This window comes from Panthera onca, chromosome E2 (assembly GCF_046562875.1).
Source record: "Panthera onca isolate mPanOnc1 chromosome E2, mPanOnc1 haplotype 2, whole genome shotgun sequence".
Lineage (NCBI taxonomy): Eukaryota > Metazoa > Chordata > Mammalia > Carnivora > Felidae > Panthera > Panthera onca.
This window is the reverse complement of record NC_138353.1, coordinates 55394760-55407090: the sequence shown is the minus strand read 5'-3', so window position 1 is coordinate 55407090 and position 12331 is coordinate 55394760. Positions and strand designations below refer to the sequence as shown.

The 12331-nt window shown below is 42.1% G+C and overlaps 1 long non-coding RNA gene across 1 annotated transcript in view; it reads right to left on the bottom strand.

The window, feature by feature from the left end:
- Positions 1–6729: 6729 nt before the first annotated feature.
- Positions 6730–12331, bottom strand: part of LOC145713236 (uncharacterized) — a 180147-nt gene continuing 174545 nt past the window's right edge. The window contains exon 3 of the long non-coding RNA XR_014136283.1: positions 6730–7074. This is a non-coding gene — a long non-coding RNA (uncharacterized LOC145713236). The remainder of the gene's footprint in view (positions 7075–12331) is intronic.

Below are 12331 nucleotides of genomic sequence, written 5' to 3'. Positions count from 1 at the left end.
CAAGCAAAATTTTGTGAAATAATATATCAGCTGCATTACTGAAGTAAGATCTATGACTTCTACTGCAACCCTTTCATCTTCTACTCTAGCCATTCCATCAATAAAACCAATCAAGTTTTCTCGGCAAATTTTTCTTAATAAATCAGCTTTATGGGTCATGGATCCATATTCTTCTTGATGTTTATGGATTTTCATTCCTAATACCAGTTCCATTATTTTACTACAATGGGAGTGAAACATCTAAGACAATGAGAATGGGGGTGCTTTCCAATACCTTCTGGCTATAAAAGCCAAACTCAAGAGTTTCAGAAATGCTGAATGGCTTTATTCTACCAACCCTCTGTGGTATTGGTTCCAATCTCTCAGGATGGCATACAAGGCCTTTGACCACCTGACCCCAACCAGCCTCCCATGCATGAAGGACATGACAAGGCCCTGATGTGTCCTAATTATTAATCCTTTTTATTCTCTCTGCAATGCCCCTTGTGTCAAGTAGGACTCTTTAGGTATGAGTGACAGAAAGCCAAAGTAATGGCATAAATTGGCTTAAGTTTTATATATATATATACATACATATATACACACATATATATACATACATACATATATATTATATATAATATAATCTAATAATAATCTAATAATAAACGGATATAATATAATATAATCTTATATTATAAGATTATAATATATATAAGATATATATATATGATATAATATAATCTAATCTTATATTATATATATATAATGTATATATATATATATTGGCTCATGTAATTTAAAAGCTCAGGAATAGCACTGACTACCAGCACTGACGTCCAGTATTCAGATGCCACTTGATCAGGACGTCAGCAAAGAGATCACTCTCTCTCTCTGTGTCTCACTCTCTCATACATTCTGCCCTACAGTCACATAACTGCTTGTGGTTTCTAAAATATTTACATTCCTCACTTCCAGTCCTAAAAGACAGAAAGCTTCCATGGGATATTAGAGGGATTTCCTATGTTCTAGAATTTATACATCTATGGCCATTCTCAACTGAGAGTGATTTTGCCCCCGATGGGATATTTTACCATGTCTGGAAACATTTTTGGTTGTCACAATTTAGGGGGCATGCTACTGAGGTCAGAGATGTTGCTAACATCCTACAATGCACAGGACAGCCCCTACCACAAAGGACTGTCCAGCTCCAAAGGTCAATGGTGCTGAGGTGAGAAGCTCTTCTCTATGCCCTTTGCCCTTTGCTGTGTAAATTGATAGTGTTTATATTTCTCCCTCTCTAGATGCAACAAAATTCTGTGTCTACTGCCCAGGCCCACACAGGCCCAGGCCCAGGCCCACTTGTATTGGACCCAGAGTCTACACAGGGACACTGCACATGACTGTGCACAAGGTGCCTGGCTGAGGGGTGAGTGGGACTGTCCCGGATCTGATAGCCAACTGATCAGGCAGTGCCCACAAAACTGTATCCAATTAAATGACATCTTTTCCCAATTTTCATGGATTCCCAGTGGTGGCACAAGAGGAGGCCAGCCTCTTTCCTGCATCTCCAGCTAGGTTCATGTATTCACTTATCAAGACTTCTAGATAGTTCATGTTATTCTTTGAGGTCTTAAGAAGGACATAATAAGGAACCTGCTACATTAGGAAGCAGACCCGATAAAAGGCACATGTGGTTTCTAGGTAACCCCCACCCCCGCCTGAATCATTATTCCTTTGTCCCCCTCCTTCCAACAGACTCATCAGAAGTTCAGTCTTCTAAGAGGCAGTGCCTCTGGTTGCAGGGTGTGGGTCTCAACAAACACCACAGTGGTAGAAAGAGTCTGAGATGCCCCTCAAGGTCCTATCCCCTGGTATGCATACCCTGTATAACCTAGGACTGTGAATATGATATCACTGCCATAATTATTTATGTTATAAAGAGATTTTACAGATATAATTATATCCCAAACCAATTAACTTTAAGACAGGGAGATTACCTGAGTGGGCCTGACCTAATCACAGGAGCCCTTTAAATCTGGGTCTAGGGGCGCCTGGGTGGCTCAGTCGGTTGAGCGTCCGACTTCGGCCCAGGTCATGATCTCCCGGTCCGTGGGTTCGAGCCCCGCATCGGGCTCTGTGCTGACAGCTCGGAGCCCGGAGCCTGTTTCGGATTCTGTGTCTCCCTCTCTCTCTGACCCTCCCCCTGTTCATGCTCTGTCTCAAAAATAAATAAACATTAAAAAAAATTTTTTTAAATAATAAATCTGGGTCTAAAGGTCAACAACAGAGGAGATCAACATTTCAAAGCACAAGAAGAGGGGTGCCTGGGTGGCTCAGGTGGTTAAGTGTCCAACTTTGGCTCATGTCATCATCTTGCGGTTCATGGGTTTAAGGCCCACGTCAGGCTGACAGCTCAGAGCCTGGACCCTGCTTCGAATTCTGTGTCTCCTTCTTTTTCTCTGCCCCTCCCCCAATTGTGCTCTGTCTTTCCCTCTCAAAAATAAATAAACATTAAAAAAATAAAATAAAATAAAATAAAATAAAATAAAATAAAATAAAGCACAAGAAGAATTTGACGTGCCATTGCTGACTTGAAGATGGAGGGGCCCATGGGTCTAGGAATGTGGGCCCAAGATGACAGTCAGCAACAAAATGGGAACCTCAACCCTGCAACCACAAGGAACTGAATTCTGCCAACAACAGTGATGTGACTGGAAGTGGATTCATCCCTAGAGCCTTCAGGTGAGAACTCAGTCCAGCGATCACCCTGACTTCTGCTAAGTGAGGCCCTGAGCAGAGAAGTTAGGCATGATGTACCGGACATCTAACCTACAGAACTGTGGGCTAATAAACGGGAATTGTTTAAGCTGCTAAACTTGTGGTCATTTGTTACACAGCCATAGAAAGCTAAGACATCCAACAGACCTCTAGTCACACCATACCTCAAGCCCTTTGTGAACCTCAAAACACTGGCTTTCTACTTGTTTCCGCTTTCTTTCCACACCGCTGTCAAGTGTGGATGATTTACCTGAGCTTGCAAGCTCAGCTGCACCTAAATAAATTTTTTCAGTATAAGACCAATGGAATTTACCTTAAACCGGTTTCTTTTAACACTCCATTAACACTCAAGGTTGTGCCTGACCTTGAGCACCCAAAAATGCTCATTTTAAGAGCTTAAAGCATATTATTTCTGAAACAAAATGCAAACATAATATTTTTTTAAAAAGCAGTCACCCTGATGCCGAGCTTCACTCAAGAGCTGCAAGATTTCATGGCAGGCCCTCTCGATTATTTAATATTCTCTTCGTCTCCACCGGAGGCTGTGAGGCTGAATAGAGATGATGTCTCGGGATTGTTAAACATAACTCCAAAATGCGTGCCTGAAACACATTCTGGTTGCTAGAAGATGTAAGATATAAGAGGCAGGGCTGGTCTGTGCTGATGTAACTCTTCCTACTGAGTCCCCAAGCTTAGCCAGAGTAAGAATTTTAAAGTATTTGGGCCAAATGTTCATCTACTTGCAATTTGAGGGATATTTAAAAAGTTATCCACCGGGTCCCACTATAATTTGAAAGATATATTGGAAAGAAGTATTGGGACTTGCAAGAAAATTTTTTGATCATGAATTAAAATTTCATAACACCACTACAGCATTTTTGATGGTACTTTTGTCTGCTTATGAAGCATTTCCCTTGAGTTCAGCTGTTCCATTTGCATTTTTAATATTCAGTTGTTTCTAACTCATGCCCAGACTTTTTGACCATGTTTATATTAGAATCTAAAGAGTACCAGCAGTTCCCAATTGTTTGCTACAGAATGCTCTTGAATGTTGTTTTTAAGTAGATCATTGCATAAAAGTACTCTTTTTCCCTTGGACTCACTTTTGTAAAGGGATAAGGGTTCCTGACCAATGATGAGCATCAGAAATTAACAAATATCTTTAAAAGAAAAGATCAATCATAAACTCCTCTGGATAACTAAAAACAGACAAATAATACTTATAGAATGAACATAAATACACCAAATATACAGATTATTATCGCATCCACTGTAAACCAATATATTATTGGCTATTAGTTAACAATTGGGTTTGTTTCTTCAGATTTAGAAAGACTTGAAAAGAAAGTTGCAAACACTCTTATTTTGTTTTTAAAATCTCTCAGGAATTGTTGACCAAGTGCCAAATTACCCCCCTTGTGAGTTTCCTGGAACAAGGGATGGTGTTCAGAGTCCTCTATCAGTCATCACAAAACTACCCTCAACTTCAGAGTTTGTTTTTTTTTAAATAAAGCATTGATCAGCTAATCCACATGAATGTGCCTGTGCGTGCAGGTGTGTTTGTGTGTGCGTGGGTGCGTGCACGCATGCTCACACACACAGGAGAACCAGAAGTCTGCTTTCTCCTCTTCTGACTTCTCTCTACTCCTTCACACACACGCCATCCCACCAGCCCACCTCCTTACTTCTCTCTGTCCTGATGACACTGTTACAAATCCTACATGGAGAAATGGGGACAGGTACAGAGGAGAGGGATGCAAGGTAATACTTACCCCGACGTGGGGATGGTTTGTGCAACTAAGGAGGAAGAAACAGGCTGGTATTCGCTGATTCCATGAAGAAAACCATTTTTCCGTCAGTTGACTACAGTACTTTCTCTACCTGCTTCTTCCTTTGTATTAGAGAGAGACTCAATAAATAAATCAATATGGTGGGAAATGAGGTAGTCACACTAAATAAAACTGAATAAGCTAAACTATAAAGTTCAAAATTTGCAAGTGGGAACAGTATCTATCCATACTTCCTTTTCATCAATCTTGGCGGCTTTAACTTGGGAGTTCAACTCATGTCAGTGGAGGAGTGAGGGAACGTGTGATACAGAGTGTGATAGATATTGTAGTTTATTAGTGAGTTTGTTTTTCCTGCCCTAGATATTACCCTCTTTTTCCCTTCTCCTCTGGCCACAGGGTGGGTGCCTGATATGAGCTTACCTACTGGAGTAGCCTGTTTTACTGAACACAGTAACTGAGGGCATGTGATTCCAAAAAGGCCAGTGGCATTTCCTCACTGGAATTGACATACAGATGATGTAAGAGAGAAATTCCCTTTGTGTTAGTATGAATAATCTAGGGCTATCAACAGACATTGTCCCTAGCCACACGGAAAGAACTTGTCTGCTTACTGAGGAGAACCACAAAGTAGAGAGAACAGAAAGGGGATGGATGGATAACTAGATGGATAAATGAACAGAAGGATAAATAGGTGAGTTCTCCCCTACCTTCCTTTAGAGGAGACAGGGATGCCAATAATTGTATCCCAAAATAATCTGATACTCCACTCATAGACCATGGGCTTTAATCAAATTCATCAGCTACTTTGCCTTGCTTTCGCAGTGCCAGCAACTTGAATTCTCAAAGTCCCATGGAGATCTTAGTGAGCCCCTGACCTTGGGTAAGGAAAGGACCTGACTAGTAGGTACCTATTATCACCAGCCTTCAAACCCAGAGCCATCACCCTGCATTCTTCCAGAATGTAAACTGGGTCACACACACTGCATGCTTCCAGGAGGCAAGTAGGATCTACTGGCATTGGATGACAGCCAAGGATAGTCAGCCCCACCCTGGGACCTATTCTTTGGAGCAACTCTTTCATCCTTCATCTCAGCCTTTGCCCAAGTGAATCCTTAGCTTCTCATCAGGTAGACTCCATAGTGGCCTTTCCCCACCAGTGCTGAAATCATGTCCAGATTTTACAGTGAACACAGCTTAGACCCAAGCTGGGATCCTGGCAACCTACGTTCATGTGATTTTTCTACCACCTGCCCCTCTGGCTTATGCTGCCAGAAGTTGGCAGACGATGTGCTTGCTGGGCCAATCACTGGGCTACGGAGGGATGACACAACAGCCTCGGTCCCTCAGAATTTATTTAGGATTTCTGAGCCCAAACAGAAGACGAAGGATGCTAAGTATTGTATCCTTATTCATGCAAACCAACAATAAAAATACCACTTATGATGCAATCAGGGAAGTAAACACTGGATATTTGATGTTAATAAGTAGATACTGTCATTTTTTTACATGTGATAATGGTATTGTGATTATGCTTTTTTAAAGAATTCTTGTCTTTTAGAAATACACACTGACATGTATGTGGATGAAATGACATGATAGTTGAGATTTGCTTCAAAATAAATCAGTCATGGTGAGAGAACTGGAGAGAAGTGGATGGGGATACAGAAAACACACTTCTGTTGAAGACTGTTGAAGGTGGGTGATGATTACATAGGGCTTCATTGCACCATTCTGTCATTTTCTGTCTGAACTTGAACATTTTCATAACAGAAAGTTAAAAAATAATTCCAGGCATCTCCAGAGGCTGTGGTTCTGCAGTCTCCTCACTGCAGGGAAGTGGTTATATCTACATTAGAATTTCCCGGGTGCAGGAAATTCAGTTGCACAGTAGAGACTGTTCTCACATGTCTAGTTCCCACCAAAAATATACAATAAAGTCAAACTCTGAACACCATGTCAAGATGAGTTAAAGAAAGTAATGTTCCATCAAGCCACAAAGATCTAGAAATATGTCTGCTTACACTCAAACTAAACAAAAATTTTAGTAACATCCTGGCTTAAGCCAAAACGCATATCTCCACCTTCTGGAGGCGAAGACAAGGGTGTGGTTTCAATTGGAGGCAGCCCCCTTGAATATATCCAATAACCACAGACAGCTTAAGAATTACTTATTTCCTTCTCAAGTGGTCAGTTTGGACCATGTCTCTATAATGGGGGCTTTCAATGCCAATAACTACTGCTCAAACATTACTACTTCAAGTATATCCATTATCATTGTATCGGGGTTCTCCAGAGAAATAGAACCAATACGATATACATAGATGTACATAAAAGAGATTAATAATACGAACTGGCTCACATGGTCATGGAGGCTGTGAGGTCCCACAATCTGCCATCTGCAAGCTGGAGAACCAGGAAAATCCGCGGTGTAGTTCAGCCTGAGTCCAAAGGCCTGATCATTGGAGGGCCATGGTATAAGTCCCAGTCTGAGTTCAAATGTCCAAGAGTCGGGAGTGCCAGTGTCCTAAGGCAGAAGAAGATAAATGTCTCAGCTTCAGGAGAGAGAGTTAATTCAGCTTTTCTCCATCTTTTTGTTCTACTCAAACCCTCAACTAACTGGATGATGCCCTTCCACATTTGTGAGGGCAATCTTTATTACTTAGTCTACTGATTCAAATGCTAACCTCTTCCAGAAACACCCTCACAGATACACCCAGAAATAATGTTTTACCAGCTTTCTGGGCATCCCTTAGCTCAGTCAAGTTGACACATAAAAGTAGCCATCACAATCATATTAGAAAAAAGCAGTGAAGGTTTCTTCCATGTGGTGTTCACAGACATGAGGTTGTGCCTGTTTTAAGCCTGTTCACTTATGGGTTTTTTTTATGCAGCAAAATAATCCACATGAATGGAGGACCCACTGTGCCTGAGACAACATGTCCATCATTTATTTCTACCAAATCAGTGTATCATTGCTGCCCTCTCAGAAAAAAAAGGAGTCTCTGCATGCTTTTATACACAGGCAATAAAAGAGATCTTTGAAAACTGTGTTGAATAACTCCACAGTCTGCTGTGCATCACTTTTATTGACCGTGAAGAAGATGTTATCTGTGTGGTCTAAGTAGCATCTGAATATGGCTGGACACAGAACTTTTCAAAAATATTTGACTTTATTCTCACTTGGACCCAGCAGCACTCAGCAAGGGAAGCAGACGGTGTGGTGAGCAGAATTCAGCCCTAGCGCTGAGGGAGGAGGTACCACCTGAGTATCTCCAGGTGTATCCATGGACATTGGCATCTCCTCCCCTGCCTCTAGTAGTCCCTGATGTGCCCAGCTCTGGTCAGCTGGGGGCCCTGATAACCCTCATCATAGCAATAGAGGCCCATATCCAACAAGGGGATGCAAGTTTCCTCCTGTGTCTCTAAGTCAGCGATTAGTTATGACAGGCCCATTGTACCATATGTTCCCCCAAGACATTTGCTTTGCCTTTGCTCCTTACAAAAACTCTACACCAGTGGGCCTCAGCCTTCAGTGTACATCAGAATCATCTGGAGGGCTCTTTGCATCACACGTTGCAGGATCCACCCCTCAGAGCTTCTGATTCAGTAGAACTTGCATGTATAATGATTCACCAGGTGATTCTGACGCTGCTGATCTGAGGCTCACCCTTTAAGAAGTACTGTTCTAGGGGCGCCTGGGTGGCTCAGTCGGTTAGGCGTCCGACTTCGGCTCAGGTCACGATCTCGCGGTCTGTGAGTTCGAGCCCCACGTGGGGCTCTGGGCTGATGGCTCGGAGCCTGGAGCCTGCTTCCGATTCTGCGTCTCCCTCTCTCTCTGCCCCTCCCCTGCTCATGCTGTGTCTCTCTCTGTTTCAAAAATAAATAAACGTTTAAAAAAAAAAAAAAAAAAAGAAGTACTGTTCTAGAGCTCTCCTGGAGTTGGCAGCCTCATCCTGAATCCCAGTTTCCTTGGTTGAGGCCCTCCTCTTTCTCGGCCTAGACCTTGGCCTTCACCCTAGCTGGAAAAACTATAAAGATCATGACACAGGGATTATCCTGATTCATCTTCAAGCCTCCTGCTGGTTCACTGTGAGACCCCTACTTAGACACTCTGAGGATGGTCACCAACCTTGAAGACTGAATTCTCCATACTTTCCAGGACACTGTGATTTGAGCTGTTGCTAGTACCTCAGTGCGTGTCCTAGAATTGGGTTAAATTCCCTTAGTTCCTCTTCCACCCATCCACAAATTTCTTCATGCCCTGTGGCCCCAATGCTGAGATCCCAATCCTATGTAACCAAACCAACAGGATAGTGTTCCAACCCTCTGTTACGTCTCTCTACTGGAAGCCCAGATCTGAGGCTGCCAACTTGACCTGCACTGATGATTCATCTTTTATTGTTGATGATGATGATGTGCTCTTCCAGGGCACAGGAAAGCCTCAATTCAAGCCCAACTGTATAAATAATTACTTAAGGAAGAATTTGGCCAAATGCCTTTACTTCTCTGAGCCTCAGGCTGGAATAAATCTATAGATGCCCAGCTTCCACCTGCAGGTAGATGTTCCAATTCACAGAGCTTGGAGGGGACCCAGGCTTTTCCATTTTCTCAGAGCTTCCTTGGTGATTCCAACGTGCAACCAGGGTTGTGAGCCACAGGTCCATACCCTGACTTCACAAATAAATGGATCAAGACTTGGAACAGTGGCATGTTGAAGTTCCACAAACAAATATTGGAATCCAGCACTACGATTCTGGCCTCCCAATTCCTAGCTCAGCAATCCATGCAGACATGGGAATAGATGCCACCTTCCCAGCCCTGGGCAGGCCCGAACCCAACCAGGGGCTGTCCAGCTTGAGTGTGCCACAGAATCACCTGAGGGGTTTGAGGTTTATTAAAATGGAGATCTGGAATCTCACCTCAGTGACGTAGAGACTCCCGTAGAGAGAGCCTGGGATGGGGGGTGGGGAGGACAAGGAAGGGAAGGTGACTAGAGTGTCCCCTAGCCATCAGCATCTGCCAAGCCTCTTCCAAACCTGAGTCAGTATCTTGGCACTGGACTGGCCCTCCATTCTCCGGCTGTGATGCTCTGAGTAAACCTGAGAACTGATCCTGACTTGGGCCCCAGATGTGAAGCCCTATATTGGCATCTTGTCCTATGACCCTCACCTTTTCTCCCTCTCTCCTCAGCTTCCCCAGCTGAGGAGGTTGTGTGCCTCCCTTACAAAAGACCAAATTTTGCCACTGCTGAAATTTCAGAGGCCTTCCCTGCGCATACGAAAGCAACCCAGCCTCTCCTCTCAGGGGCTAGAAAACTGGACTCATTATACACACTATTAGCCAGAAAGCCTTCAGGGGCTATTAGAGAGAAACAAAAGTCCCCCCAGTGACTTCCATAGATGGTCTGAAATGTTTGTCATTGTCCTCAAACAATAGTTTGTCACAGGGACATATAATTCAGCAGAGTCTGAGCAGGCCCCTGGCTCCTCACTGGTTTATTTATGTCATTTATTGGGAGCTTTTAAAGAATTGTTTTTCCCAGGCAGCCAAATGCACTGATGGAAGCACATTGTCAGCCTTCAAAAACCAGAATCACATCGTTGTCTAGTAAATATGTTCCTGCTCTTTAACGGAGTTTTTAAAATTGTACTGCATTGAGGAAAGAAAAATGGCATGTGTGTGAGTAGGATCAAAACCCCCCGTGCTTGGGGGACGGTCAGCTGGGTGCTAGTATCTATCTTTCAACAAAATGCAGCAATTTATTTGTGGAAATCCCATTATAGCTAATAGGAGTTAAAAACCATTAAAAAAGATAAGGATGTCTAGCCATTTCAAGATTATCTTGTGAAATGTGCCCTGCTAAAAAAGGAATGAATTTTGCAAAGAACATCACAAATCTAGTCATACCAATTCAACTCACATAAAACAATTAAAACTAAATAAATCTGATACCAATGCTAAATGCTTTTTTACATCTATCTTTAACTACATCAAGCTTAGAAATTCTCACTACTAGGAAAACATAGGCTGCACACTTAGGCATCAAAGGCTATTCTCGGGCAACTCCCTTTAAGCAAGATAATTAGACAAAATTTTAAATTAACATGAAGGAAGACAGTATTATAATTCACAGAATTGGAATTTTCAAACATAAAGAACTTTCAAACTGGAGTAAATCATACCCTTGAACCTGTTGTGCTCAACGTGTTTAGTAGCATCTTGGATAAAGATGGAAAGAAAGCTTTTCCAATTTACAGGAGAAACAAAACTCAGCAAAAGAAGTGATCCAATAGAGAATAAAATAAAGATGATTCACATTGATTTTGACAGCCTTGAAGAAATTGTACCCTTTACTAAAGTAATTCTATTCTACGCCTAGAAATTGATTCCAGGAAAATAATCCTAAGAATGTTGGAAGAGGAAATAAAAAAGAAAAAGAAAAATTCATGTACAAAGATGTTCTACACAGTCTTATTTATAACATGAGAAACATGAGTAGCAGGCTAATACTGGATGAATACATCAATAGATTATGAAACATAATGTTACAGTATTTATGGAAAGTTTATAATAACAAAAAGAAGTGCTTGTTTTATTTTTGAGATTAAAAAAATCAGGGTATTAAATACAGATAAAAAGTTTTTAAAAAAGATAACAGATAGGGAAAAATAGTAGAAACATACCAGCATGGTAGCAGTTCATTCTTTCTTTCAATGTTGCAATTCTCACTCAACAGTCACTCTTTCCACTGTCTAACGTTTATTAAAACACCAACCTGGGCCAGTACCTGGGGGTGACTTTTATTTTCTTTTACTTCATACTTCTCTATGATTTATAGTTTGTACAGAAGGCTGTGATTTCCTCCAGAGGACTCAATTATAAGAGGATTCTCACTGAGCTTATGAAATTATACAGACTCTCCTCTTTATTTTTTTAAAAATTTTTATGTATTTATTTTGATAGAGGCAAGGAGGAGCAGAGAGAGGAAAGAGAGAGAATCCCAAGCAGGTTCCGCGCTGTCAGCATGAAGCCCAACATGGGGCTCAATCGCAGGAACCATGAGATCATGACCTGAACCAAAATGGAGAGAGTTGGGAGGCTTAACCAACTGAGCCACCCAGGCGCCCCTCACCTCTTTCTTTTAACATTCAAATCCCATCTCTGTTATAAGCTCCCCAGGTCACCTGGACCATCTGCTCTTTTGCTTCTCGGGCCCTGAGAGATGCTATTTACCACCCGATTGTAGGAGTTGCATGCCTCAAAGAGGAAGCCTACTAACTGCTACGGACTGTCTCAGCTTGTTCCACTCCTCTGAATCCCCTCCCCCAACAAACAATAAGGTAGTCTCTCTAAACCAATCCTCTATATCAGGCTTCAGTACCATCCTTGATAATGACCATATGGGTTAACACATACTATAAAGAAAGGTGTTTATCACACACCTGCCAAAATGCTCAACACCCTCCAGACAATCTAAATCAGGGCTTTATGGGTTACAAGTACCTGAAACTTTCTCTGGGCCCCAGGGACTTGACACATGCTAGTCTCTGTTTGCAGAACACTCTTCTCCCAGATGTCCACCTGGCTTGCTCATTTTTACTTCCTGTCTTTGCCCTAATTTCCCTTTGTCAGGAAGGCTCGTACAACCACACTATTTTAAAACTCTTGACCACTCCAATACCAGCCCTCCCTGTCCCTTTCTCTGATTTTATTTTCTACATCACATTCACCCTTTTCTTGTTTACCATGTGTTGTACCTGTGTTGTCCATTGTTTCTTACT